At 44.4% G+C, this 27,757-nt stretch overlaps 1 protein-coding gene across 4 annotated transcripts in view; it reads left to right on the top strand.

The window, feature by feature from the left end:
• Window positions 1-27,757, top strand: part of LOC120981168 (solute carrier family 22 member 6-A-like) — a 313,139-nt gene that overhangs the window by 33,291 nt on the left and 252,091 nt on the right. For 2 of the 4 annotated variants that reach the window (XM_040410685.1, XM_040410686.1), the window contains exons 2-4: window positions 8,227-9,027; window positions 13,071-13,170; window positions 13,264-13,420. The gene's annotated coding sequence lies outside the window, so the exon portion shown is untranslated. Of the gene's footprint in view, window positions 1-6,522; window positions 6,547-7,634; window positions 7,730-8,226; window positions 9,028-13,070; window positions 13,171-13,263; window positions 13,421-27,757 lie in introns of those variants that run through there. The other 2 variants (XM_040410689.1, XM_040410687.1) reach the window with 2 other exon arrangements.

The raw sequence follows: 27,757 nt of genomic DNA, 5'->3' as shown, positions 1-27,757 counted from the left end.
TGCGAACTTTCGAAGTACCTATATTCTTGATAAAAATTAGAATATTCGTGATCAACACTAGTTAGGACAATCGGAAAACTTTTTGTCACCCTGATATTGATCTAGGTGTGCAGGTCCACCTAAGCCATCCAACAGATGCAAAATGACTTTGAGATTTACTGGTTCTCAGTCAGATGAGAGATGGTTTGGAATATCTCATAGTGCACGAGGCTGCCATTGTAAGGTATGCTGGCTGTTATCTGTCTCATGGATAGATGGATGGCTTGTACCTGGCGCTTGGCATATAGCAGGGCTGGCCAATCTGCGGCTCTCCAGCTGTTGTAAAACTGCAATTCCCACCATGCCCTGCTGTAGGCTGATAGCTTTAGGCTGTCTGGACATGCTGGGGGTTGTAGTTTTGAGAGCTGCTGGAGAGCCGCAGGTTTGCCAGCGCTGCATTATAGCCTTTGTGTGGTTGTCTATTGTATGTTGTACATAATATTTGTGGTCAAGGCTCCGGGGGAGCACTGAAACGAAGGCGGAGAAAATGGACACAGTAGGACCTAACTTGGCTAGTGGTGTGCCTTTAGCCATGTAACGCGGGTAAGCCAGAAAAGGGGGCTAACCCAGGGAGTCTGAGCTAGAAGTGAGACTGGAAATGAGGGAGGGTAGGGTGGGGCACCACGCGATGCCGACACCTGGGGGAGGCCGTGCGGCCAGCTAAATACCCTATGCCCCTCCCACAAATGCAGGCTGGAAATCCAGCCTGCTGTACTTGTGGTCAAGGCTCCGGGGGGAGCGCTGAAACGAAGGCGGAGAAACTGGACACAGTAAGACCTAACTTGGCTAGTGGTGTGCCTTTAGCCATGTAACGCGGGTAAGCCAGAAAAGGGGGCAAAACATGAATTTAGGCAGTTTATTGATTGAGAAATTACAGAACCAAACTGGAAAAAGCTTTGGCAATCTCGACCCGTGGATGTGGGATGTAACGGGAAAAACATGAAGATTGCCACCGTCCCATCTTTCGTATGACGTGAGCGGGTACGCCGTGTTTGGAAGCTGCAGACGCGGCCCCGATTCGGAAAGAGTGTCCAGATATGGAGGCAGCGTGGAACCCTAGACCCGAAGCTATGGAGCGAATGTGTCTGATGAACTGCGCAGAAGTCAGTGAGAGCACGGGAAAAGGCAGTAAGGGGCTGTCGGGAGTTCTGTCATGGAGAGTGGAGAGCAGCTGGTTGAACACTGTCACTGGGCACCAAGGATTGAATGAATTGAAGTACTCGATCTGTACCGGTGGACCGACTTGGGAGGTTTTAGAGGAAGGTAGAAAGAAGATGAAGTGGTCTAGACTACGGTGGAGCTGACTGATTGCTGGCCCTAAGTTCTGGGCTGAGGTGCAGCAGAACTCCCCAGGCCTGAGGAACCCATAGAAGCTGAGGTAGAGGGCAGCTTTTAGGATTAAACTTTTGAATGGGCCAAAAGGACTACCATCTAGGGCAGCAGAAATTTTTTGAAATAAATCCCCTGTAACCGGTTGTCTGGTGGGAGTGGATGGAGAAGAGAGCTTCTGGATGCCTCTCAAGACTGCCTTGACCGCCTGGGAGGAAAAGAAAGAGGTATGACTGGGATGACTAATCATGTGGTGGTGCTGGATGCCCGCTAAGTAAAGTCTGATGGTGTTGTGGGACAACCGGAGCTCCTTGTGGCAGTACGCCAGGAAGGCCAGGACGAAGGAGACTTTGTCCCTGTCCCCCCTGGGGTGAAGGCGTGAAAACCGTCTGAAGGTGTTCCACCCCGTTAGATAGTTCCGGGCAGAATTAGCCGAGAGTGACTTGCGGATGAGACCGTGGGCTGCGGAAATGTACTCATCTAGTCCATGATCAGGGCTTCGAACCCCGGAGGGTTGATTCCGACTCTCCGCGCTCCCGGCATGACCTGAAAAAACAAATTAAAGTTTAAACGGGACAGGGTATTGGCTGCGGTATTTTTCTTGCCCTCTACAGGGAGTGCAGAATTATTAGGCAAGTTGTATTTTTGAGGATTCATTTTATTATTGAACAACAACCATGTTCTCAATGAACCCAAAAAACTCATTAATATCAAAGCTGAATATTTTTGGAAGTAGTTTTTAGTTTGTTTTTAGTTTTAGCTATTTTAGGGGGATATCTGTGTGTGCAGGTGACTATTACTGTGCATAATTATTAGGCAACTTAACAAAAAACAAATATATACCCATTTCAATTATTTATTTTTACCAGTGAAACCAATATAACATCTCAACATTCACAAATATACATTTCTGACATTCAAAAACAAAACAAAAACAAATCAGTGACCAATATAGCCACCTTTCTTTGCAAGGACACTCAAAAGCCTGCCATCCATGGATTCTGTCAGTGTTTTGATCTGTTCACCATCAACATTGCGTGCAGAAGCAACCACAGCCTCCCAGACACTGTTCAGAGAGGTGTACTGTTTTCCCTCCTTGTAAATCTCACATTTGATGATGGACCACAGGTTCTCAATGGGGTTCAGATCAGGTGAACAAGGAGGCCATGTCATTAGATTTTCTTTTATACCCTTTCTTGCCAGCCACGCTGTGGAGTACTTGGACGCGTGTGATGGAGCATTGTCCTGCATGAAAATCATGTTTTTCTTGAAGGATGCAGACTTCTTTCTGTACCACTGCTTGAAGAAGGTGTCTTCCAGAAACTGGCAGTAGGACTGGGAGTTGAGCTTGACTCCATCCTCAACCCGAAAAGGCCCCACAAGCTCATCTTTGATGATACCAGCCCAAACCAGTACTCCACCTCCACCTTGCTGGCGTCTGAGTCGGACTGGAGCTCTCTGCCCTTTACCAATCCAGCCACGGGCCCATCCATCTGGCCTCATTTCATCAGTCCATAAAACCTTAGAAAAATCAGTCTTGAGATATTTCTTGGCCCAGTCTTGACGTTTCAGCTTGTGTGTCTTGTTCAGTGGTGGTCGTCTTTCAGCCTTTCTTACCTTGGCCATGTCTCTGAGTATTGCACACCTTGTGCTTTTGGGCACTCCAGTGATGTTGCAGCTCTGAAATATGGCCAAACTGGTGGCAAGTGGCATCTTGGCAGCTGCACGCTTGACTTTTCTCAGTTCATGGGCAGTTATTTTGCGCCTTGGTTTTTCCACACGCTTCTTGCGACCCTGTTGACTATTTTGAATGAAACGCTTGATTGTTCGATGATCACGCTTCAGAAGCTTTGCAATTTTAAGAGTGCTGCATCCCTCTGCAAGATATCTCACTATTTTTGACTTTTCTGAGCCTGTCAAGTCCTTCTTTTGACCCATTTTGCCAAAAGAAAAGGAAGTTGCCTAATAATTATGCACACCTAATATAGGGTGTTGATGTCATTAGACCACACCCCTTCTCATTACAGAGATGCACATCACCTAATATGCTTAATTGGTAGTAGGCTTTCGAGCCTATACAGCTTGGAGTAAGACAACATGCATAAAGAGGATGATGTGGTCAAAATACTCATTTGCCTAAAAATTCTGCACGCAGTGTATGTGCCTGCAGATGACACGGAAGTTGTATTGTAAAGACAGCCAGGTGAGCTTGCGAACTAGACGCATGACCTTGGGGGAGCTAGACCTACCCCTGGCGAGGATGTCGACAACTGCTTGGTTGTCTGTCATGAAGCATTCTGGCCTGTTACTCCATGACTGCCCCCAGACAAGAGCAGCTGCTACGATGGGGTAGACTTCGAGCAGGGGAGAGGACTTGGCGGCCTCCTGGTCTGAAGAGACCTGCGCGGGCCAAGGACCCGCAAACCATTGGTCCCCGCAGATGGCCCCGAAACCGAGGGAAGCAGCAGCATCAGAAAACACCAAGGGGGAGGCATCGTTCCACTGGGGAACAAAGAGGGAGATGCCATTCCAACTGGACAAAAAAACTGACCACATGGCTAGATCCGCCAACGCATCGCGTCCGAGGTGGATGAGGGCATGCTGATCTGAGGCTGTTGGGAGGAGTCTGAGCAGGCCGGAGGTGAACGATATGCCCTGGGGCATGATCCTGGCGGCAAAGTTGAAAGACCCCAATAATGACTGGAGTTCCAACTTTGACACCGTGCGGGTACCCACGAGCCTGGCCACTGAGTCCTTTAATCTGATTAATTTGTCCAGGGGAAGGCTGGCCTCCATTTTGACTGTGTTCAGGGTGATACCCAGAAAAGTGATTACCCTGGAGGGGCCCTCGACCTTTGCTGAAGCCACTGGAACGTTCAGGCGACTGAACAGGCTGAGGAGGCTGTCCAGCCTATCCGGGGCGTGTTCGGCCTGCTCGATGAGCAAGAAGTCGTCCAAATAATGGATAACCCTCGGACAATGGGCATGGTTGACCAGAACCCAGTGAAGTGCTTAGGCTAACTGGTCAAAGAGCCAGGGGCTGCTCTTTGACCCGAACGTCAAGCGGGTGGCAAAATAATACTTTGCCCTCCATTTGATGCCGTAGAACTTCCACAGGTGAGGCAGAATCGGCAGCAACTTGAAGGCATCAGAAATGTCAGCCTTTGACAACCAAGCTTCTGCCCCGACCTGTAAGATGAGTTCTATGGCCTCGTCCAGGGAAGAGTACTGCATTGAGAATTCGTCCGACGGTACCAGGGAATTTAGGCTGGGGGTGCTGGATGCATGAGGAGCAGACAGGTCGTAGATTAATCTTTTTTTATTTGAGGATTTCTTGGCAACCAAACCTATGGGGCTGACCCGGTACACAAGGAAAGGAGATTCGGCAAATGGACCAATCATGAAGCCTTTCTGCAACTCAGCTTCCAACAATTCGTCCACCGCCACGGGGTCCGCACCACGCGATGCCGACACTTGGGGGAGGCCGTGCGGCCGGATAAATACCCTATGCCCCTCCCACAAATGCAGGCTGGAAATCCAGCCTGCTGTACTAGTCTAAGGCGCATCCAGCTATCCTCTTAATGCTGTTTCTAAACCATTTTGATGGAGTTTCCTTTCATTTCTAACCTTTTTTTATGAACCAGACACCCTCTTCTCTTCCGAGAAGGGGTTCTCCCATTGACTTCCATTGTATTAAATTGTATTCGAGCACCCAAATTATTCGGCCAAGCACTCGGATCTGCCGAGCATAGCAATGCTCGAGCCGAACAGAAGTTCGGCTGAGCATGCTCGCTTATCACTAGTGAGCAGATAATATTTGCAAGTAATTTTACAGCGGGCCCCCATAATGAATTTTACTGGTGAGCCCTTAAGCATCCCAGTCCGACACTGACTACAGTGAATGGAGATCCAGCTCTGAATTGTAGAATCTGGCAATGCTGGATACGGTGAAATCCGGCATGCTATTCTCTGCCTGACGGATCTGCTGCCATAAATGTGATACAGCCTAAGCTGAAAATGTTCACAAATTATCTCAATGTTCTGCAATGGACAAACAGAGCTCAGAAGTCTCAAACTTCAGAAATAACTTAACCTCTTAATGACCAAGCCTGAAAAGGCGTTATCCCAATCAGGACCCAGCCAGTATTCACCTTCAGTACCCAGCCTAATTTAGCAAATCTGACATGTGCCACTTTATGTGGTAATAACTTTGGAATTCTTTTACTTGTCTAAGGCTGAGTTCACACTTTAGTTATTTCTATCACTTATTGTGAGCCAAAACCAGTAGATAAGGCATAATGGAAAGATCTGTACCTGTTCTGTGTTTTTGACCTGCAAAGCACGGATCTGCAAAAAATACGGATGATGTCCGTGTGCATTCCGTATAGAACAGTACTATCCTTGTCCGTAATGCGGACAATAATAGCACATGTTCTATTTGTTTGCGGAACGGACATACTGACATGCGGAAATGGAATGCACACGGAGTAACTTCCGAGTAACTGCCCACAAAATTAGGAATTTGATCTGGATAATCCTCAGGGGGTGGGTCACTCTGGGAGGCTGCCTCAACTGTTGTCCTGGAGCGCCTGCTAGAGGATCTCTGAATTCCATCTTTGGGATTATTGGGAATTTTTTTATGTTTATAAGGTTGTGTAAGGTGTATGATATGAGCAGTAATGTACTGATCAACGTTCAACAGTTTGCACGCAGAAAAGTTGGTGCAAAAAGAAAAAGACTGTGCCACAAAATGAGCACAGTTGGGACAAAAAAGACTCTTGTGCAAAAAACTGTGCACAGGCGCTTATCAGTGAGGTATGCCCTGATCAGTGCTTGATGGTCACAACTTGCACACAGAAAAACTGGTGTAGGCCTTTAAAAAAATACATAAAAACCCAGGGACAAAAAATCTTTCACAAAGGCTGTCCTGTACAGCAGCAATCACTCCCATCTGAGCCCACCTGCAGACCTCTCACTGGCTTTTACAGTGCAGAAACTGCGATTGGCCAGTCAGTATTGATCAGCCAATCACAGTGAATGGAGTGCAGGGGTGAGGTACAACCCCCCTGGGTCCTTAGCTAAGTTGGCTGGCTGTCAGGGACAGCAGCCATCTTAGCCCAGTCACTGTGTCATTAGACACGTTGACCGGCTATGTTGTACCGTACATGTATAGCGCAGGTATGTAAGGGGTTAATGACCAGACCTTTTTTTTGCCTCTGTATTTCAGCAGCCACAACTTTTTATTTTTCCACTGGCATGACTGTCTGAGGCTTTGTTTTATGTGGGAGAAATGTTATTATTTTCTGACTTTGTCCGGGAGTAAAAATTTATTATAATGTAATTTATATAATGTTTTTTTGTTGTGGTTGTGGAAATATAAAGAAAAAAATAGTTTTGCTGTCTTTTTTTGTTATTCATGTTTCACACTAAATAGCCTGATAATGAAATTCTTCTGGTTATAATAGTCGCTTGGACAGCTAATACGTGAATTTTTTTTAAATTTTTATTTAATATGTGTACAATAAAACATATTTTACACTAAATAATGGTGATTATTTTGGGGGGGATGGAAATGTGATTTTTTTTAATGTAAAATTAGTTATTTATAAAAAAAATTAAATCCGATGGGATTACTGTTGTATGACTTTATTTCACACTTATGTATTAGCATAATTCTGTATACATTGTCCTCAGTGTCTCTATGACTCAGGCTGCTGGACAATGCTAGTGTGCCCTAATAACAGAGTTACTATTCAGACAACCCTGGGGTCCTTCATAGGTCCCCACGACTGACAATATCGCTCCCCCCCCCCCAACTACCATCAGTACACGGGAAAAACTGGTGACCCAATTGCAGGTGGGAATCCCCTTTGATCATGCAGCAGTATGGATCATGGCATGATCAAAGGGTTAACAGCTGGGGTCGGAACTTCTGACCTCTGACCCCGGCTGTTAAGCAGGAGTCTGCACTAAGAACACAGGCTGTTAATAACAGATTCACTCCAGCAGCCTTTTAACCCCCTCATCTGCAGTGATGCCATAAGATGTCACTGCAGACTTAGAACCTGCACCGCCTGCTGTCAAAAAATAGTGGGTGGTCGTTAAGGGGTTAAAGGGGTTGTCCGTTTTAAATAGAAACTTGAGTAACCCCTGTACATGTAATGAAAAATAGCAATAGAATCAATATTCTCCCCCTTTATTCCCCTGATTCTTTCAGCCCTGACCTCCAGTCCTCATCACTGGTGTTTGTTTTCCAAGCTGCAGTAGTGATGTCTCGTCTCCTGCTGAAGCCATTGATGAGTGCAGTGGTGACTTGGGTGCACAGAACATCACTGCTGCAGCCAGGAAGATAACATCAGTGGTGAGGAGGATAGGAGCTCAAGGCTGGAAGAGGCAAGGAAAGAAGGGGAGAGTGTTGATTTGATCCACGGGATAAAAGATAACTATTTGATGGTGGGAGTCCGACCAGAGCGGCCTCCAGTGATCACGAGAACTTTTCCCCTCATGAATGGAGCAGAAGATTGAGCATGCACACTGCCAGTTCATTTCTTCTGTATGGGATTGTAAAAGATAGCCGAGTACAGCGCAGTGCACATGCTTGACCAGCCATTCCTTTCATTTCAGGGGACCCCCTGATCAGGAGAACAGGTGGGGGTCCCAGGGGTTGGATCCCCCATTGATCTAATAGTTATCCCGACCCCTTTAAAAGGTAACTGTTTGAAGCTATGTTCAGTTAATGACTTTCAATGTATCAAGGTGCTATATGTTCACAAATCTTAACTAATCATTATAAGAAGGAAAACAGAGAACATATTAATTAGAAAAAGATTATGTTAATAGAGATATTTGCTTTTCTAGGAAACAGAAAAAGTGAATCTGAACATTGGTGCGAAAACTGAAGTTGTGGAAATGTATTTCTATTAAAACATCATATATAACATTTAAAGAAAACACAAGGATTGTTAATGAACCAGCAGTAATTATCTAAGGTTTTCACAAGAGTTTTCAAAACTGAGAGACTAAAGAACATAATTCCGAGCAAGAACAGGGGATTGTATTATAATCCTGTTTAAGAATGCCTTTGGAAATGTTGGCATGAGTCTCTCACAAAACCGAGTACAGAACACAGAAATTTCTTGTGGAATTTTTCTATGTCGTGTTGTGGAAAAGTTATTGAATCTGAATTTCAAAAGCAAATCAACTTATCTACTTTAAGAACACAATCTGCTTCCATATTTGGCTGGTGAATGTGCATAGAAAGGTCAACTTGAGTTATCCGTCATGGGGTTTGCTGATGTGTTGGAGAGAACTGGAGGAATGGGGCGTTTCCAGGTCACACAGGTTATATTGCTGTGTTTTCCTATATTACTGATGGCAAGTCATAACCTTCTGCAGAATTTCACTGCTGCAATACCAAACCACTGGTGCAAAATAAACGATACATGGGTACTTAACGGCAGCAAGGAGGGCTGGGTGAGCTTGTACAGCCCCTTGGATGAAAATGGGAGGCCAAATTCATGCCTGGAATTTGTCGAAATACAGTGGAGACCAGTGGGTGCGAATATCACATCTCATAACAGTACGGATGTAGAGACAAGATCCTGTACAATGGGTTGGGAATATGATATGAAAGATTTCACGTCAACCATCATCACAGAGGTAAGTCTGTATGTAACCCGAATAAAACAGTGATATATCACACTAACATCAATAGCCCAGAACGCCAAAAACCATGGTTCTCCCAGGCTTTAAGTTCAGGTAGATGAAAGCTATTCATCCTACCAGCTATGTGGAAGGAAGGAACATTGTATATACTCAGAAATACACACAGCATGGCACTTTTCTTTCCTGTAGACCTTTCTGGTGAACGGACACCTGTTATGCTGAGTTCACATCAGTGTTCAGCCTTTCCGTTCTCCTACTCCGTTATAGGAGCAGGAGAACAGAAAGGACGGATTTGGCACATAACTGAGCCGAAAGGAGCCTACGGACCCCATAGACTATAATGGGGTCGGTTAGGTTATCGCTTAGAAGATGATTTTGTAGCGGAGACAAAAGTTGTGCGGGCAGGACTTTTGTCTCTGCTTCAAAAATCTTCCTCTGAGCAGAAACCTAACGGACCCCATTATAGTCTATGGGGTCCGTAGGCTCCGTTCGGCTCAGTTACAGTTGCAAGAAAAAGTATGTGAACCCTTTGGAATGATATGGATTTCTGCACAAATTGGTCATAAAATGTGATCTGATCTTCATCTAAGTCACAACAATAGACAATCACAGTCTGCTTAAACTAATAACACACAAAGAATTAAATGTTACCATGTTTTTATTGAACACACCATGTAAACATTCACAGTGCAGGTGGAAAAAGTATGTGAACCCCTGGACTAATGACATCTCCAAGAGCTAATTGGAGTGTGGTGTCAGCCAACTGGAGTCCAATCAATGAGATGAGATTGGAGGTGTTGGTTATAGCTGCCCTGCCCTATAAAAAACACACACCAGTTCTGGGTCTGCTTTTCACAAGAAGCATTGCCTGATGTGAATGATGCCTCACACAAAAGAGCTCTCAGAAGACCTACGATTAAGAATTCTTGACTTGCATAAAGCTGGAAAGGGTTATAAAAGTATCTCCAAAAGCCTTGCTGTTCATCAGTCCACGGTAAGACAAATTGTCTATAAATGGAGAAAGTTCAGCACTGCTGCTACTCTCCCTAGGAGTGGCCGTCCTGTAAAGATGACTGCAAGAGCACAACGCAGACTGCTCAATGAGGTGAAGAAGAATCCTAGAGTGCCAGCTAAAGACTTACAAAAGTCTTTGGCATATGCTAACATCCCTGTTAGCGAATCTATGATACGTAAAACACTAAACAAGAATGGATTTCATGGGAGGATAACTAAGAGAAAGCGACTGCTGTCCAAAAAAAACATTGCTGCACGTTTACAGTTTGCACAAGAGCACCTGGATGTTCCACAGCAGTACTGGCAAAATATTCTGTGGACAGGTGAAACCAAAGTTGAGATGTTTGGAAGAAACACACAACACTATGTGTGGAGAAAAAGAGGCACAGCACACCAACATCAAAACCTCATCCCAACTGTGAAGTATGGTGGTGGGGGCATCATGGTTTGGGGCTGCTTTGCTGCGTCAGGGCCTGGACAGATTGCTATCATCGAAGGAAAAATAAATTCCCAAGTTTATCAAGACATTTTGCAGGAGAACTTAAAGGATAACTGTCACATTTAGACCCTAATTTCAATTTTCATATATGTAGTTACTAATAACATGACATTCCAGAATCAGTTACTATTAGACTGACTTTACCCCATTTTAATAAGATTCTGCCCTTAGCAACCAGTCTGCATAAAACTGCAATTTCACTATTCAGTTAAGACGGCCCGCCACTGCCCTCACCCTGAGGTTAATGCTGCCTGCCCTCACTAGCCAGTAACAATAGTGTCAGTAACCAGAGCCCTCCCCCTTAAAGGTTATTCTCCTGCAGCATAAAGGGGTCCTCGTACCACATGTTTGCTTTCATTTATACACGGAGCAATGGCTGATCTCCCTTCCCTGTTGTGCGCTGCTTCCACCCTACATTTTCTCCAGCTCTGCTGAGTGAGGGAGAAGTGCAACACAGCCCAGCACTGTTATCAGCTGCTGGGGAGGACCTAGCTTTAATCATTTACTTACAATCCCTGGCTGTCAGTAATTTGACCCTGCATGCTGCATGCTCCGTCCTTTTAACAGATAGACGGACCATGCCTAGCAACCCTATTTTAAGCACAGGTAAAAGTAGGCAGTACAGGGAACAAAAATGTGGAATTAAGGGGTAATTGAATACACAGTGAAAAGTTGAAATAGGGCCACCAAGGTGATATTAATCACCACAATCCAATACTCAAAAAAATATATATATACGACAGTTATCCTTTAAGGCCATCTGTCCACCAGCTGAAGCTCAACAGAAGATGGGTGTTGCAACAGGACAACGACCCAAAGCATAGAAGTAAGTCAACAACAGAATGGCTTAAACAGAAGAAAATACGCCTTCTGGAGTGGCCCAGTCAGAGTCCTGACCTCAACCCGATTGAGATGCTGTGGCATGACCTCAAGAAAGCGATTCACACCAGACATCCCAAGAATATTTCTCAACTGAAACAGTTCTGTAAAGAGGAATGGTCAAGAATTACTTCTGACCGTTGTGCACGTCTGACCTGCAACTACAAGAAACATTTGGTTGAAGTTATTGCTGCCAAAGGAGGTTCTACCAGTTATTAATCCAAGGGTTCACATAATTTTTCCACCTGCACTGTGAATGTTTACATGGTGTGTTCAATAAAAACATGGTAACAGTTAATTCTTTGGGTGTTATTAGTTTATAGCAGACTGTGATTGTTGCGACTTAGATGAATATCAGATCACATTTTATGATTTTGTGCAGAAATCTATATTATTCCAAAGGGTTCTCACATACTTTTTTCTTGTATTGCCGAATCTGTCCGTTCTGTTCTCTCTGCTCCTATAACGGAGCAGGAGAACGGAAAAGGCTGAACGCTAAATGTAACTTAGCCTTAGGAAACTATGAAATGGTTGCCATTTTTGCAGAAATATCATTAGGCCTCATGCACACAAACGTATTTTCATTCCCGGTCTGTCTGTCTTTTTGCGGACCGTATATGGAACCATTCATTTCAATGGATCCGCAAAAAAACGCAAGGTACTCCCTGTGCATTCCATTTCCATATGTCCGTATTTACATTCAGCCAAAAATAGAACATGTCCTATTATTGTCCGCATTACGGACAATTATAGTACTGTTCTATTAGGGGACAGCTGTTCTGTTCCGCAAAATATGGAATGCACACGGACGTCATCCATATTTTTCGTGGATCCGTTTTTTGAGGACCACAAAATACATACGGTCGTGTGCATGAGGCCTTAACAGAGCAAAACTTTAGTAGGATTAACTTCACATAAATAGATGTAGAGATAAACAATCACCCATCATCCTCATGTTATACTTACTTAAACGCTGCAGATGTGCTATAGCTGCTAATGGGAGAAGACATTACAGAATACAGTAGTTTCTAGGGAATTTCACTCCGTACTCCATAGAGTTATGGAGGGGAATGTATTAAGACTGGTGTTTCTTATGCCAATCTAAAAGGCTTTTCCTGATGAAAAGCCTATCCTCAAGATGGGTCAATTAATATTTGATCAGTGGGGTCTGACTCCTGGCACCAGTACCAATCAGCTGTTTGAAGAGGCTGCAGTGCTCCAGACAGTGCTGCGGCCTCCTCACAGCATACCAAGCCCAGCGCCAGTCATTGTATAGCGACTGTACATGGTAGTACAGGCCAGACTCACTGTAGTGCCAAAGCAGATCACTGAGGAGTCAGACCCCTACATATCACATATTGATGACCTATCCTGAGGATAGGTCTTCAGTGTAAAACAATTGGAAAACCCTTTTAATGCTGAATGTCCAAGCTGGCTCATTCTTCTCACTAAATATTAACCAGTTCAACTTGATAGGCCAGTGGGAGGTACATTCAGACAATTTACATGTGAACAGTATCTACTAGAGCACGTCTACCAAACCACGTGATTAATTTGAACAGTATATAGACAACTATCTATGCACATTCTTTGATTATAAGAAATAACTAATATGACGTTAATATATAGATTATTGCTCTTTTAGTGGGATCTGGTATGTGGAAATAGAACCGAAGACAGCTGGGTCAGTCACTCTACATGGCTGGGGTCCTGTTGGGAGCCATCATTCTGGAGACTTCAGACAAGTGAGAAACACTGCTCATTACCATTTATACTTCATTGTATTCTCCTGTTCCACAAATAACACTACAATCATAAAAACTGTCAATTATTTCTAGGTATGGACGAAGAGCATTGCTGATCTGGTCTTACTTACAAATACAGTCAGTGGAATCTGCACTGCCTTTTCTGCCAAATTACATCTCCTACTGTGTGTTCCGGATCCTTTGGAGGAATGGCTCTGTCTGGAATAGGACTTAACACGAACAGCACTGAGTATGTCAAATATGTTTAGAATATTTTAAAATTCTGAATAAATCATAGGATATACACTGCGTGCAGAATTATTAGGCAAATGAGTATTTTGACCACATCATCCTCGTTGATGCAGGGTTCTTACTCCAATGCTGTATAGGCTCGAAAGCCTTCTACAATCAAGCATATTAGGTGATGTGCATCTCTGAAATGAGAAGGGGTGTGGTTAATGACATCAACACCCTATATTAGGTGTGGCAGAATGAGGAGCAACTTCCTTTCTTTGGCAAAATGGGTCAATAGAAGGACGTGACAGGCTCAGAAAAGTCTAAAAATAGTGTGATATCTTGCAGAGGGATGCAGCACTCTTAAAATTGCAAAGCTTCGGAAGCGTGATCATCGAACAATCAAGCGTTTCATTCAAAATTAGTCAACAGGGTCGCAAGAAGCGTGGTGGAAAAACCAAGGCCAAAATAACTGCCCATGAACTGAGAAAAGTCAAGCGTGCAGCTGCCAAATGCCACTTGCCACCAGTTTGGGCCATATTTTCAGAGCGACAACATCACTGGAGTGCCCAAAGCACAAGTGTGCAATACTCAGAGACATGGCCAAGGGTTAAGAAAAGGGCTGAAAGACGACCACCACTGAACAAGACACACAAGCTGTAACGTCAAGACTGGCCAAAAATATCTCAAGACTGAATTTTTCTAAGTTTTATGGACTGATGAAATGAGAGTGAGTCTTGATGGGCCAATGGATGGGCCCGTGGCTGGATTTGTAAAGGGCAGAGAGCTCCAGTACGACTCAGACGCCAGCAAGGTGGGTGGAGTACTGGTTTGGGCTGGTATCATCAAAGATGAGCTTGTGGGCCTTTTCGGGTTGAGATGGAGTCACGCTCAACTCCCAGTCCTACTGGCCAGTTGCTGGAAGACTCCTTCTTTAAGCAGTGGTACGGAAGAAGTCTGCATCCTTCCAGAAAAACATGATTTTCATGCAGGACAATGCTCCATCACACGCGTCCAAGTACTCCACAGCGTGGCTGGCAAGAAAGGGTATAAAAGAAGAAAATCTAATGACATGGCCTACTTGTTCACACCTGATCTGAACCCCATTGAGAACCTGTGGTCCATCATCAAATGTGAGATTACAAGGAGGGAAAACAGTACACCTTTCTGAACAGTGTCTGGGAGGCTGTGGTTGCTGCTGCACGCAATGTTGATGGTGAACAGATCAAAACACTGACAGATCCATGGATGGCAGGCTTTTGAGTGTCCTTGCAAAGAAAGGTGGCTATATTGGTCACTGATTTGTTTTTGTTTGTTTTTGAATGTCAGAAATGTATTTGTGAATGTTGAGATGTTATATTGTTTCACTAGTAAAAATAAATAATTGAAATGGATATATATTTGTTTTTTGTTAATTTGCCTATAATTATGCACAGTAATAGTCACCTGCACACACAGATATCCCCCTAAAATAGCTAAAACTAAAAACAAACTAAAAACTACTTCCAAAAATATTCAGCTTGATATTAATGAGTTTTTTGGGGTCATTGAGAACATGGTTGTTGTTCAAGAATAAAATTAATCCTCAAATATACAACTTGCCTAATAATTCTGCACTCCCTGTAATATATTTACCAACACTGATCGAAGAGAGTCTGGCTGTGAATGTATAGGGAATTTACTATTGATTATTGGTTACATTGGGCAGGGGTGGACAATATTTATTGGTGCCCAAAGCAGAGACTTAAAATGCATCCTGTCTCATTTCCAGAAGTCTTACATGATTGCTATCTGTACCCTCCTTTTCCTAGTAACAGCTTGGACACAACATACAATCAGCTAGATAAGAAATACAGAGCTTTGTTTTGTTTCCATAAATTATGTCCCTACCAGGGGTGCACCTAGCCTTTTGCTGCCATATAGTGGGAAATGGTAAAAAAAAATTCCAAATGGTTGGAATTTGACAAAACCGCTGCCAGTTTTATGGGTTTTGTTACCTTCATTTCTCTAGATCAGTAAGATTACAGTGATTACATTTGTATAGTTTTTATTATGTTAATACAAAAAAAAAGCAACACAAATTACTTTTTTTCTTTTTATCCCCATATTCTGTCCTCCATAACATTTTTATAGTTAAGTCTACGGAGTTGCGTGTGGGTGCTTTTTTATTTTTTAACTGCGAGGTGCTGTGTAATTTTTATTAATACTATTTTAGAGTGTGTATGATGTTTTGATCACTTTTTATTCAATTCACAATGAAAAAATTTCCGTTATGGCATTCACCATATAGGACAAATACATTTATATTTTAATAGTTCAGGGATTTTGGGATGTGGCGATGCCTATGATGTTTATTTTTTATATTTATGTTTAATTTAATTACAGGGAAGGGGAGATGATTTTTAGATATTGTTTTATTTTTTATGTATATATTTTTAAACATTTTTATTTTATTTTTTTAAAATTTTATGTCACTCTAGGTGACTATAAGAATCAGTTATTAGATTGCTTTTCCCTTACATTGCAATGAATTGCCATTGCAATTCATTGTGGATTCTTTTTGTTCTTATGGAGCACTGGGTGTTTAAAGGGGTTGGGTTTCATTGTCCAGATCTTTAAAGGGGTTCTGCAGTTTGTTTAAACTGATGATCTATCCTCTGGATAAATCATCAGCTTCTGATCGGCAGGGGTCCGACACCCGGGACCCCCGCCAATCAGCTGTTTGAGAAGGCAGCGGCGCTCCAGCTGCCCAGTGATGTCATGACTAGTATCAACTGGCCTGGGCGGGGCTAAGCTCTGTTCACTTGAATGGAGCTTAGCCACGCCCAGGCCAGTGATACTAGTCGTGACGTCACTGGGCCTGCGGTAAACAGTGAGAAGGCTGTGGCGCTGCTGAAGCGCCGCTGCCTTCTCAAACAGTTGATCGGCGGGGGTCCCGGGTGTCGGACCCACGCCGATCAGAAGCTGATGATCTATCCAGAGGATAGATCATCAGTTTAAACAAACTGCAGAGCCTTTTTAATTTTAACATGTTGGTTAATTCTGATACTGGAGTATTCTTCAGTGGCAGAGGAGTATTTGGGCCTTCTTAAACACCAAGACTTAAGGGCAAGCCTAATAGCTACATCGCTGGGAATTAATAAAATATAAAGTGCTGTTCAGTTTTCCTCTTTTTCAATTTTTTCACACCTTATGTACAGGGCCTACTATAATTAATCAGGAAGTTTCTCGTTGTAATGCCAATACTTTCTTTTCTTCTATCTTGACTGCCAAAGAATACCTCAACTGCTCTTTCCAAAATGGGCTTGGTGGATGCTATGCTGCCAGTGGTGACCCCCACTGTAAGGGCCAGTTCACATGACTGATTTTAAAAAACACGCTTAAAAAATCAGCGCCCTTTTTTTCAGACCTGAAAATTACATGTTTTTTGTGCTGTTTTTGATGCATTTTTCATGCATTTTTTGTAGCATTTTTTTTCACTAATAGGTTCGATACAAAGCAGAATTTTAGGCTTGAGGTTTATGAGGCAGATCTGCACCAAGAAACGTGCAGAAAATGCACAAAAAAATGCATGGACTTACATGGAGCAGTTTTTTTCTGCTTCCGTTTCATTTCAATGGGTGATTTAGCGCTCATTCTGCCCCAAGATAGGGCTTTTTTTTTTCTACAAGTGCTGCTTCCCATTGAAATGAATGGAAGGCTGTTTTGAGGTGGGTTTTTTTAGAAGATTTTGAGGCAGAAATGTAAACTGGCCCTGCGAGTTTTTAAGAGAGCCTCTGGGACTTTGCAAAGAAATAACAAATAGGATGCAAAGGTTTAGTCAAGTCGCATTTAATGAAATCCTAAAATCTTGCAGTTTTAGCACTAGCCACTAAGCCTAAAAATACCCTCAGACTTCCTCTTCTAAAGAAATAACTTATCAGTCATCTTATTGTCACAGGAAGAATTACAGGAACAAATAAATATATATATATATATATATATATATATGATATAGTTAATACAGGATCAAACCATGGACATAAGTGATGGGCACATCTTATCTAAAATGAAAAAGAGAACATGAATCGCATATCCACATGCTACGCATTAATCTATATTGCTTGTCAGCATCATTTATAAACTGTATATGAGACACTTTGTATGTTTTTTTGATTATGGTGGCCTCTTTCAACTGGGTCCCTACTCTAATTTGGCCCAGCGCCATGTGGTGACCACCACTGCAACACAGCAATAGATCAATGCATAGCATGTTCTTTTTGCATTTTCATCGCGAATATCGGCACTTTGAAAATTTGCGAAGATGTATAATATAGTGCTATATATTCGTAATCGCGAATATTCTAGATTTTTTTTTTTCATCAGTAACCTCCCTTCTTGCTTGTTGGCCAATGAGAAGGCTGCTGTCACGACTGTGACTGATCCAGACAGGTCTGGGAGGAGAAGGTCGCAGCGACTTGCTACTCGCGATAGCTTGTGAGTTTGCTCCGTGGTTCAGGGTATGTCATCTGGGTTTTGCCTTGTGAACCATTTTGTCCTGACTGTGAGTTTGTAGGCATCCTTCTCAGGTGAGTCCTGTCTGCCACTCCCAGCTACTATATTAGTTTCAGTTTCACTTGCAGTCATTGCCAGATATAGTCCTTACTTCCAGTTCTATTCTGACCTTTGAAGGAGATCGTTTGATGGTCTTGCTGTGGAGCTCTTGTCCGGCGTGGACTGTCGTGTTTGGGATCGCCTTCTCTGCTCGTGACTGGATAAGTCTATCTCTGCTATAGATTATTTGTTGCTGTCTTCCCCTGTTGTTCTCGTAGACGTGAGTGATGGTGACTAGTGCTCCCATCTGCCGTTCCCCAGTCTAGTCTTCATAGGGTGACTGAGGGTTTAGGCATCCTGCTCGCCGCACGGGTTCACACCCCGTCTAGGGTATCAGGGCAGACAGGTGCCAGCTTAGGGTTAGTCAGGGGTGGCCATTCTATTTCCCATCCGTAGATAAGGGTCCCCCTTCCCCTCCGTCTGGTGCGACACGACTGCTGCTGGATAGCGGTCGTGACAGTATATCTGGCCTTTAAAAAAAAAAAAGTGACATTTCTTTTTTATTTTTTTTTTGCTTGCTGTTTCCTTTGTATTTTTTCTGTTCCACTATGGATCCGGTTACGGTTGTGGCAAAACAATTACAGGGGTTATCCCTTGAAGTGGCAGGATTAAAAGCAACAGTGCTGCAGCAGCAGCAATCCTTGGGTTCCACCGTTGCTACGGGAAACAAAGGTACTCCTGAGCCAAAAGTGGCTTTACCTAATAGGTTCTCAGGAGGGAGAGACCAATTTGTAACCTTCAGAGAGGCTTGCAAATTGTTCTTCAGGTTACGCCCTAGATGCTCCGGCGGTGAGGAACCACGGGTGGGCATTGTAATTTCTCTCCTGCAAGGAGATCTGCAGGCTTGGGCTTTCTCCCTACCATCAGACTCTCCGGCCTTACGATCAGTGGAGGAGTTTTTTGAAGCCCTGGGTCTCGTATATGATGACCCGGACAGGGTCTCACTGGCTGAGTCTAAACTACGTAGACTTCGTCAAGAGAACCGGTCTGCTGAACTATATTGTTCCGAATTCCGTAGGTGGGCTACTGATACATTATGGAATGACTTGGCCCTTAGGAGTCAGTTCTGCCAGGGGTTGTCTGAAAAATTAAAAGACGCGCTGGCGGTATACGAGGTCCCTGGGTCTCTTGAGGCTGCTATGTCTCTGTCCATAAGAATCGACAGACGACTCAGGGAGAGACTATTAAATTTTACGGAGGCCTCTATAGGGCAGGGATCGGTTTGTTATGATCCGGTCGAACCAATGCAAATAGGGGTCGCCACTAGACGGGTGAATCCTCCTAAGTTTCCGCAGTAGGTCAGAGGTTTGTGTTCGTTGTGGGGGAGGGGTCATTTTGTAAAGGTTTGTCCCTCAGAACCCAACAGACCACAAACAAAGGAGCTGCCGGAAAACTAGAGTCCACAGATTGTGCGGAGGATAACAGTCTGGGCGTATTCGTTTCCTCCATACGCATGTCTCAGTTTTTGTTGTCCGCTACCGTTGAGGCGGGGCAATAAGACTGAGATCTGTTCCGTCTTTTTGGACAGTGGGGCGGGGGTCAACTTGGTGGATTCACGGTTTGCTCAGGCTCTGGGTTTTACTCCAGAACTGGTACGCAGAACTATTCCTGTTTTGCCATCGACTCCTCCCCTCTTACTCAGAGAGAGTTAACTCAGATCATCCATAATATCCATCTGCAGGTAGGGGACCTCCATAAAAAGCATATCTCTTGTTATGTCCTGGACGGTCTTCCGCTCCTATGGTATTGGGGCTTCCTGGCTGGTGACTCACAATCCAGTGGTGGATTGGCAGGCCGGGGAGATTGTGGAGTGGAGTGAACATTGTAAGGACAACTGCTTGAGTAGTAGGTGCTCTACACTCTCTGTAACATCTTTACCTGCCTTTCTGTCAGATTTTATGGATGTGTTCTCTGAGAAGGGTTGTCAGGGGTTACCACCTCATCGTCCATATGATTGCCCGATTAATCTATTACCTGGGGCAAAATTACCTAAAACCCGGTTATACAATCTTTCCGGCCCGGAGAGGAAGGCTATGCAGGATTATATTTTGGAGAGTTTGGCTAAAGGACACATCAGACCCTCTTCTTCACCCGTGGCTGCAGGGTTCTTTTTCGTTAAAAAGAAAGATGGGGGCCTGCGTCCTTGCCTGGATTTCTGGGAATTAAACCGGATAACTATTCGAGATCCCTATCCTCTTCCTCTCATTCCCGACCTCTTTAATCAGGTTGCTGGTGCTAAATGGTTCTCCAAAATGGATCTCAGAGGAGCCTATAACCTGGTTCGCATCAAAGAGGGGGATGAGTGGAAGACGGCTTTTAATACTCCGGAAGGGCATTATGAAAATCTGGTCATGCCATTTGGTCTTACTAATGCGCCTGCGGTGTTCCAACATTTTGTCAATGATATTTTTAGTCACCTTATCGGGAGATTTGTTGTGATATATCTTGATGACATCCTGGTCTATTCCCCGGATCTGGATACACATAAGATCCATGTGAGACAAGTGCTGCAGATATTAAGGGCCAACAAATTGTTTGCTAAATTAGAGAAATGTGTGTTCGCCGTAAAAGAACTGCCATTTCTGGGGTATGTGTTGTCAGATTCAGGTTTCCGCATGGATCCAGAGAAAGTCCGGGCGATTATGGACTGGGATCTGCCTGAGAACCTGAAGGCATTGCAACGCTTCCTGGGGTTTGCCAATTTTTATAGAAAGTTTATAAAGAACGATTCCTTGGTGGTCAAACCACTGACGGACATGACCCGAAAAGGATCAGATTTTTTCAAATGGTCACATGCAGCCAAAACTGCCTTTACATCTCTGAAGGAGAGATTCATCTCGGCCCCTATTCTCGTACAGCCAGATGTCTCGCTTCCTTTTATTGTAGAGGTTGACGCATCAGAGGTGGGGGTGGGAGCGGTACTATCTCAGGGCCCGTGTCCTGGTGAATGGCGTCCGTGTGCTTTCTTTTCGAAGAAATTGTCTACTGCAGAAAGGAACTATGATATTGGCAACAGGGAACTTTTGGCTATTAAGTTGGCCTTTGAGGAGTGGCGTCATTTTTTGGAGGGGGCGGTTCATCCCGTCACGGTGATTACTGATCACAAAAACTTATTATATCTGGAGTCTGCTAAACGTCTCACCCCTAGACAGGCTCGGTGGTCGTTATTTTTACTAGGTTTAATTTGTAATAACCTATCGCCCGGGGGCAAAAAATACTAAGGCGGATGCATTGTCCCGAAGTTTTCCTGGAGGGGGTGATGTTGATGTACCAGAGCCCATTTTGCAAAAAGGGGGTGGTGGTCTCTGCATTACACTCAGGTTTGGAGGGGAGGGTGTTGGAAGCTCAGGGGGACGCCCCGGCCTCCTGCCCCTCGAGTAAACTGTTTGTGCCAGAAAATTTACGCCTGGAGATACTAAAAGAACACCATAACTCCACACTGGCAGGACACCCAGGTAGTAGGGCAACCTCTGAGTTAGTGTCTCGTCGGTTCTGGTGGCCTAAGTGGCGCCAGGAGGTGTTGAATTTTGTGTCTGCATGTGCTACCTGTGCTCGTTCTAAGGTAGATCATACTCGTCCGGCAGGGCGTCTTTTACCTCTGGCCATCCCCAACAGGCCTTGGACGCACCTATCAATGGATTTCATTACGGATCTACCAGTATCAGCGGGGAAGACTGTTATTCTTGTAGTTGTTGACAGATTCACTAAAATGGTGCACTTTATTGCTCTTGCCGCATTGCCTAATGCTAACACACTGGCTCAGGTTTTTATTGACCACATCGTGAAGCTTCACGGGGTCCCTTCCGATATTTTTTCGGATCGTGGTACCCAATTTGTTTCTAAATTTTGGAAAGCTTTTTGTTCTCGTTTAGGGGTTCATCTGTCGTTTTCTTCATCTTTCCATCCACAGTCCAACGGTCAGACTGAACGTACCAATCAAAACCTAGAGACATATTTGAGATGCTTTGTTTCCGAAAATCAGAAGGAATGGTCATCTTATTTACCGTTAGCCGAGTTTGCCATTAATAATCGTCGTCAAGAGTCCACCGATAAGTCACCATTTTTTGGTGCGTATGGTTTCCATCCTCAGTTTTATACGTTTAGTGAGGGGGGGCCGTCTGGGATTCCCGAGGAGGAACGATTTGCGTCTTCACTTTCTTCAGTGTGGCAGAGTGTGCAAGAAAGTTTGAAGAGAATTGGTGGTAGATACAAACGTGCGGCTGATAGGAAGCGCTCTGAAGTCCGGACCTTGGGGTGAATGACTTGGTGTGGTTGTCTACCAGAAATATCAAGTTGAAGGTTCCCTCGTGGAAATTAGGTCCGAGATTTATTGGTCCTTATAGGGTAATTAGATCATTAACCCGGTGGCTTTTCGTCTGGAGCTACCTCAGACTCTAAGGATCCATAATGTCTTCCACAGATCTCTGCTTAAGAGATATGTAGAACCTCCTGAACCATTGCCACTACCGCCTCCACCGGTGATTGTTGATGGCAGTCTTGAGTTTCAGATAGAAAAGATTGTTGATTCACGATATGTTCGCCTCTCTCTTCAGTACCTGGTGCACTGGAGAGGTTATGGTTCCGAAGAGAGAATGTGGGTTCCAGCATCAGAGATAAAAGCAGACAGACTCATTCGGGCTTTTCATAGCTCCCATCCGGAGAGGCCTGGTCTTGAGGGTCCAGGGGCCCCTCGTAGAAAGGGGGGTACTGTCACGACTGTGACTGATCCAGACAGGTCTGGGAGGAGAAGGTCGCAGCAACTTGCTGCTCGCGATAGCTTGTGAGTTTGCTCCGTGGTTAAGGGTATGTCATCTAGGTTTTGCCTTGTGAACCTTTTTGTCCTGACTGGGAGTTTGTAGGCATCCTTCTCAGGTGAGTCCTGTCTGCCACTCCCAGCTACTATATTAGTTTCAGTTTCACTTGCAGTCATTGCCAGATATAGTCCTTACTTCCAGTTCTATTCTGACCTTTGAAGGAGATCGTTTGATGGTGTTGCTGTGGAGCTCTTGTCCGGCGTGGACTGTCGTGTTTGGGATCGCCTTCTCTGCTCGTGACTGGATAAGTCTATCTCTGCTATAGATTGTTTGTTGCTGTCTTCCCCTGTTGTTCTCCTAGACGTGAGTGATGGTGACTAGTGCTCCCATCTGCCGTTCCCCAGTCTAGTCTTCATAGGGTGACTGAGGGTTTAGGCATCCTGCTCGCCGCACGGGTTCACACCCCGTCTAGGGTATCAGGGCAGACAGGTGCCAGCTTAGGGTTAGTCAGGGGTGGCCATTCTATTTCCCATCCGTAGATAAGGGTCCCCCTTCCCCTCCGTCTGGTGCGACACGACTGCTGCTGGATAGCGGTCGTGACAGCTGCAATATCTTTGTCTGAGCTTAGCAACATCCCTAGCAACCAATATGAAAGTTGCCTACCCCTTACTATATAAGAACCTTCCCAGCAGCCACTTTCTGCAGTTCTGAGAGAGAAAGCAGTGACATTGCTGTGCTCTGTGCTTTCATCTGGATCCCATTCCTTATCCAATTACATTAGTTAGTTAGCTCATATACACTCACCTAAAGAATTATTAGGAACACCATACTAATACAGTGTTGGACCCCCTTTTGCCTTCAGAACTGCCCTAATTCTACATGGCATTGATTCAACAAGGTGCTGATAGCATTCTTTAGAAGTGTTGGCCATATTGATAGGATAGCATCTTGCAGTTGATGGAGATTTGAGGGATGCACATCCAGGGCACAAAGCTCCCTTTCTACCACATCCCAAAGATGCTCTATTGGGTTGAGATCTGGTGACTGTGGGGGCCATTTTAGTACAGTGAACTCATTGTCATGTTCAAGAAACCAATTTGAAATGATTCGAGCTTTGTGACATGGTGCATTATCCTGCTGGAAGTAGCTATCAGAGGATGGATACATGTTCTCATTCTGTTTACGTCAAATTCGGACTCTACCATTTGAATATCTCAACAGAAATCGAGACTCATCAGACCAGGCAACATTTTTCCAGTCTTCAACAGTCCAATTTTGGTGAGCTCGTGCAAATTGTAGCCTCTTTTTCCTATTTGTAGTGGAGATGAGTGGTACCCGTGGGGTCCTCTGCTGTTGTAGCCCATCCGCCTCAAGGTTGTGAGTGTTGTGGCTTCAAAAATGCTTTGCTGCATACCTCGGTTGTAACGAGTGGTTATTTCAGTCAACATTGCTCTTCTATCAGCTTGAATCAGTCGGCCCATTCTCCTCTGACCTCTAGCATCCACAAGGCATTTTTGCCCACAGGACTGCCGCATACTGGATGTTTTTCCCTTTCACACCATTCTTCGTAAACCCTAGAAATGGTTGTGTGTGAAAATCCCAGTAACTGAGCAGATTGTGAAATACTCAGACCGGCCCCTAAATGCATTGAAGCAACTGCCATGTGATTGGTTGACTAGATAATTGCATTAATGAGAAATAGAACAGGTGTTCCTAATAATTCTTTAGGTGAGTGTATATAATACAGATAGTTAGTGGGAGATAGTCAGTGTAGGTTAGATAGTGATATTCACGTAGTGTAGCTGATAGGTTTCAGTATAGTGTGATAGGAATTACTGTTTCTCTGTTGTCCATACATACATGCTACAGACATTGTGCTGTGATGTCACAACAATACTTAGTGCACCAATCAGTAATATCTACTCAGAACTGATAAAATGTGAAGTTGCATGTATTGCACTAAAAATATGCCAATCATTAGTGCCAATCTGCGCAATCGCAAAAATAATGACTGGAGATCACGAATTCTAGAATTCGCTAATTTATTGTGAATATATTGCGAAAACGAATATTGCCTATGCCGCTCATCACTAGCTCTTAATAACAGGTCAGGCAAAATAGATGCCCTATAATAATGTACAGAAAAATAAAATAAAATGCAATCTACAATCAGACAATAAAATATATTAGAAAAAAAGGAACTGGTAATTAAATCTCAAACCACTGGCTGTTGAGTATTGCCCCTGCCACTCCCTGCCCTGGCTACCGGAATCTGATCCCAAGTGTGCACCTAACCATACCCTATAAAGCTTGCCAATTGCCTTTTATATAATGTGCCATCCTTCCCCCATGGAGTGTGCCAGCTGCTCATTATTATATAGTGTGCCATACCCCCTCATTAACTGTGTCTCCTGCTCTCCCCCCCCCCTGCCCCCCCCCCCCCAAAGCTGAATTACTGTTTCTGCTGCTGTAGCCACCTGTCACTGTGGCACATCACAGTCATGCCTGAGGCAGATCTTCACAGTGCTGGACTGGGTCTGAACTGGTGACGCTGTTGGGTCAGGTCTGCATTGGTCAGTCAGGACACAATGCGACACGTGCTGGTAGAGGAACAAAGTAAGGACAAGGTAGTTTGATTAAGAAAATGTGCCCCCTTTGTAGAAAAAAAATAAATTTAAAACATTTTATACATTGCAAACAGAATAATAAAACATTTAATCCAGTCACAACTGATGTTTTTTCTGACTGCTGGAGAACCTCATAATACAAACCTAAACTTTTGCAGAACATCATAATATACAACTCAGCTGCTGCAGAAAATCATACGAGTGGTGTTCAATAAGTAATTTACCTAAATATGAAAAAAATATATATTCTGAGAAAATTGAACTTACTACTTTTTAGTGTAATCCCCCTTGACTTCAGCACACTTATTCCATTTGATGCCCTCAGAATAGAAAGAGACTTCTTGCTGCTGTAAGAATCCTGTTACTGCCTCTTTGACTCCATTATCATCAGGAAATCGTTGTCCACACAGGAATTTCTTCAGGTTCCAAAATAGAAAGTAATCACTGGGGGTCAGGTCTAGACTGTAGGATGGATGGTTAAGCCCCATTAACCCGCATTCCCTGATATCAGCTTGTGACTTGTGAGACTTGAGAGCTGGTGCATTTTCATGAAGCAACAACACACCTGCGAACAACAACCCGAGCACAGTGGAAGTCAATGGGAGAAGCCAAGCATTAAAACAGGCACCCCCTGGAGGGTGTCTGGTTCATAGTAAAAGGTCAGATATTGATGGAAACACCACTGAAATGGTTTGGGAACAGCATGGGGAGGATATCTGGTTGCATCTTGGACTCCGAGGTCGCTGCTGGGAACGATGTTGTCCGAGTAGTACACCACTTTTACAGACTGACAATAATACGCACCAAACCGAAGATAAAATCGATTTTAGAGGAAAAATTGTCAGGAAACATTCTTTCCTGTATATTTACTTTATATAAAGTGCAAGTGCTGCCAAAAATTACAAGGAAGAGGCACTCCGATACAACCTTTATATCACACAAAGGAGGGCCCTCATTCACAATGTGGTACAATTGTTCAGGTAGTGGCACTCCTACACTCATAAAGCCTATGCACTAAGGGAAAAGGCTGCCAAAAATTACAAGGAACCGGCACTCCAATACACCCTTTATTACACATAAAGGAGGGCATCATACACACCCTTGAAAAATTATGATTGATGGCCTGCTGGTGACCCTCAAAAACATTAGGAGCAAGGGCCTGCTGGTGACCCTCTAAAACATTAGTGGCGAGGGCCTGCTGCTGAGCTGAACATCTAAAACATTAGGGGTAAGGGTCTGCTGCTGAGCTGACCATCTAAAACATTAGGGGTAAGGGTCTGCTGCTGAGCTGACCATCTAAAACATTAGGGGTGAGGGCCTGCTGCCGAGCTGACCATCTAATACATTTTGTGGGCGAAGGCCTGCTTCCGAGCTGACCATCTAAAAAAAATTGTGGACGAGGGCCTGCTGCCAAGCTGACCATCTAAAATATTTTGTGGGCGAGGGCCTGCTGCTGAGCTGACCATCTAAAACATTATGGGGGAGGGCCTGCTGCCGAGCTGACCATCTAAAAAAAATTGTGGGCAGGGCCTGCTGCCGAGCTGACCATTTAAAAAATTTGGGGGGCAAGGGCCTGCTGCTGAGCTGACCATCTAAAACATTATAGGCGAGGGCCTGCTGCCGAGCTGACCATCTAAAACATTATGGGTGAGGGCCCGCTGCTGAGCTGACCCTCTAAAACATTAGAAGCAAGGGCAGCCTAATAAGCATGTTGATATGATGGAGAAGGAGGAGGAGGACGAGAAAAGGGAGATTGAACCATATACCCTTTTTAGTGGTGGAAGACGTGCATGGGAATACAGTGTATTCATTAAACGATAAAAGCCACATTTAGAGTGCCTTTATGTTCAGCCGCTTTCCTCTGGTGGAGTAGAAAAGTCAGGGGCAATCCAAGCCTTGTTCATTTTTATAAGAGTCAACCGATCAGCATTTTCAGTCGACAAGCGGATGCGCTTATCAGTTATTATGCCCCTGGCAGCACTAAATACCCGCTCTGATAAAACGCTGGCGGCGGGGAAGTCCAGCACCTCCAAGGCGTAGAGCGCCAGTTCGTTTCACGTGTCCGGCCTGGACACCAAATAGTTGTAAGGCACACAGGTGTCACTGAGGACGCTGACATGGTCTGCTATGTACTCCTTCATCATCTTCCTAAATTTTTTCCTCCTTGTGACACTAGGCTGCGCATCAGGTTGACGATGCTGGTTGGGTGTGATAAAACTGTCCCAGGCCTTGGAGAGTGTTGCCCTGCCTCTGTTTGAACTGCTGTGTGTTCCCCTCGTCTCCCCTCCTCGGTTGGCCACGGAACTACGTACTCTGCAGCCAGCGCTGTCAGCTGAAAATTTTTGGAGCAATTTTTCCACAAGAACCTAAGGAATGAGG

The sequence above is a fragment of the Bufo bufo genome, chromosome 10 (genome assembly GCF_905171765.1).
Source record: "Bufo bufo chromosome 10, aBufBuf1.1, whole genome shotgun sequence".
In the NCBI taxonomy this organism is placed as follows: Eukaryota; Metazoa; Chordata; class Amphibia; order Anura; family Bufonidae; genus Bufo; species Bufo bufo.
This window is presented reverse-complemented; position numbering and strand designations above follow the sequence as displayed.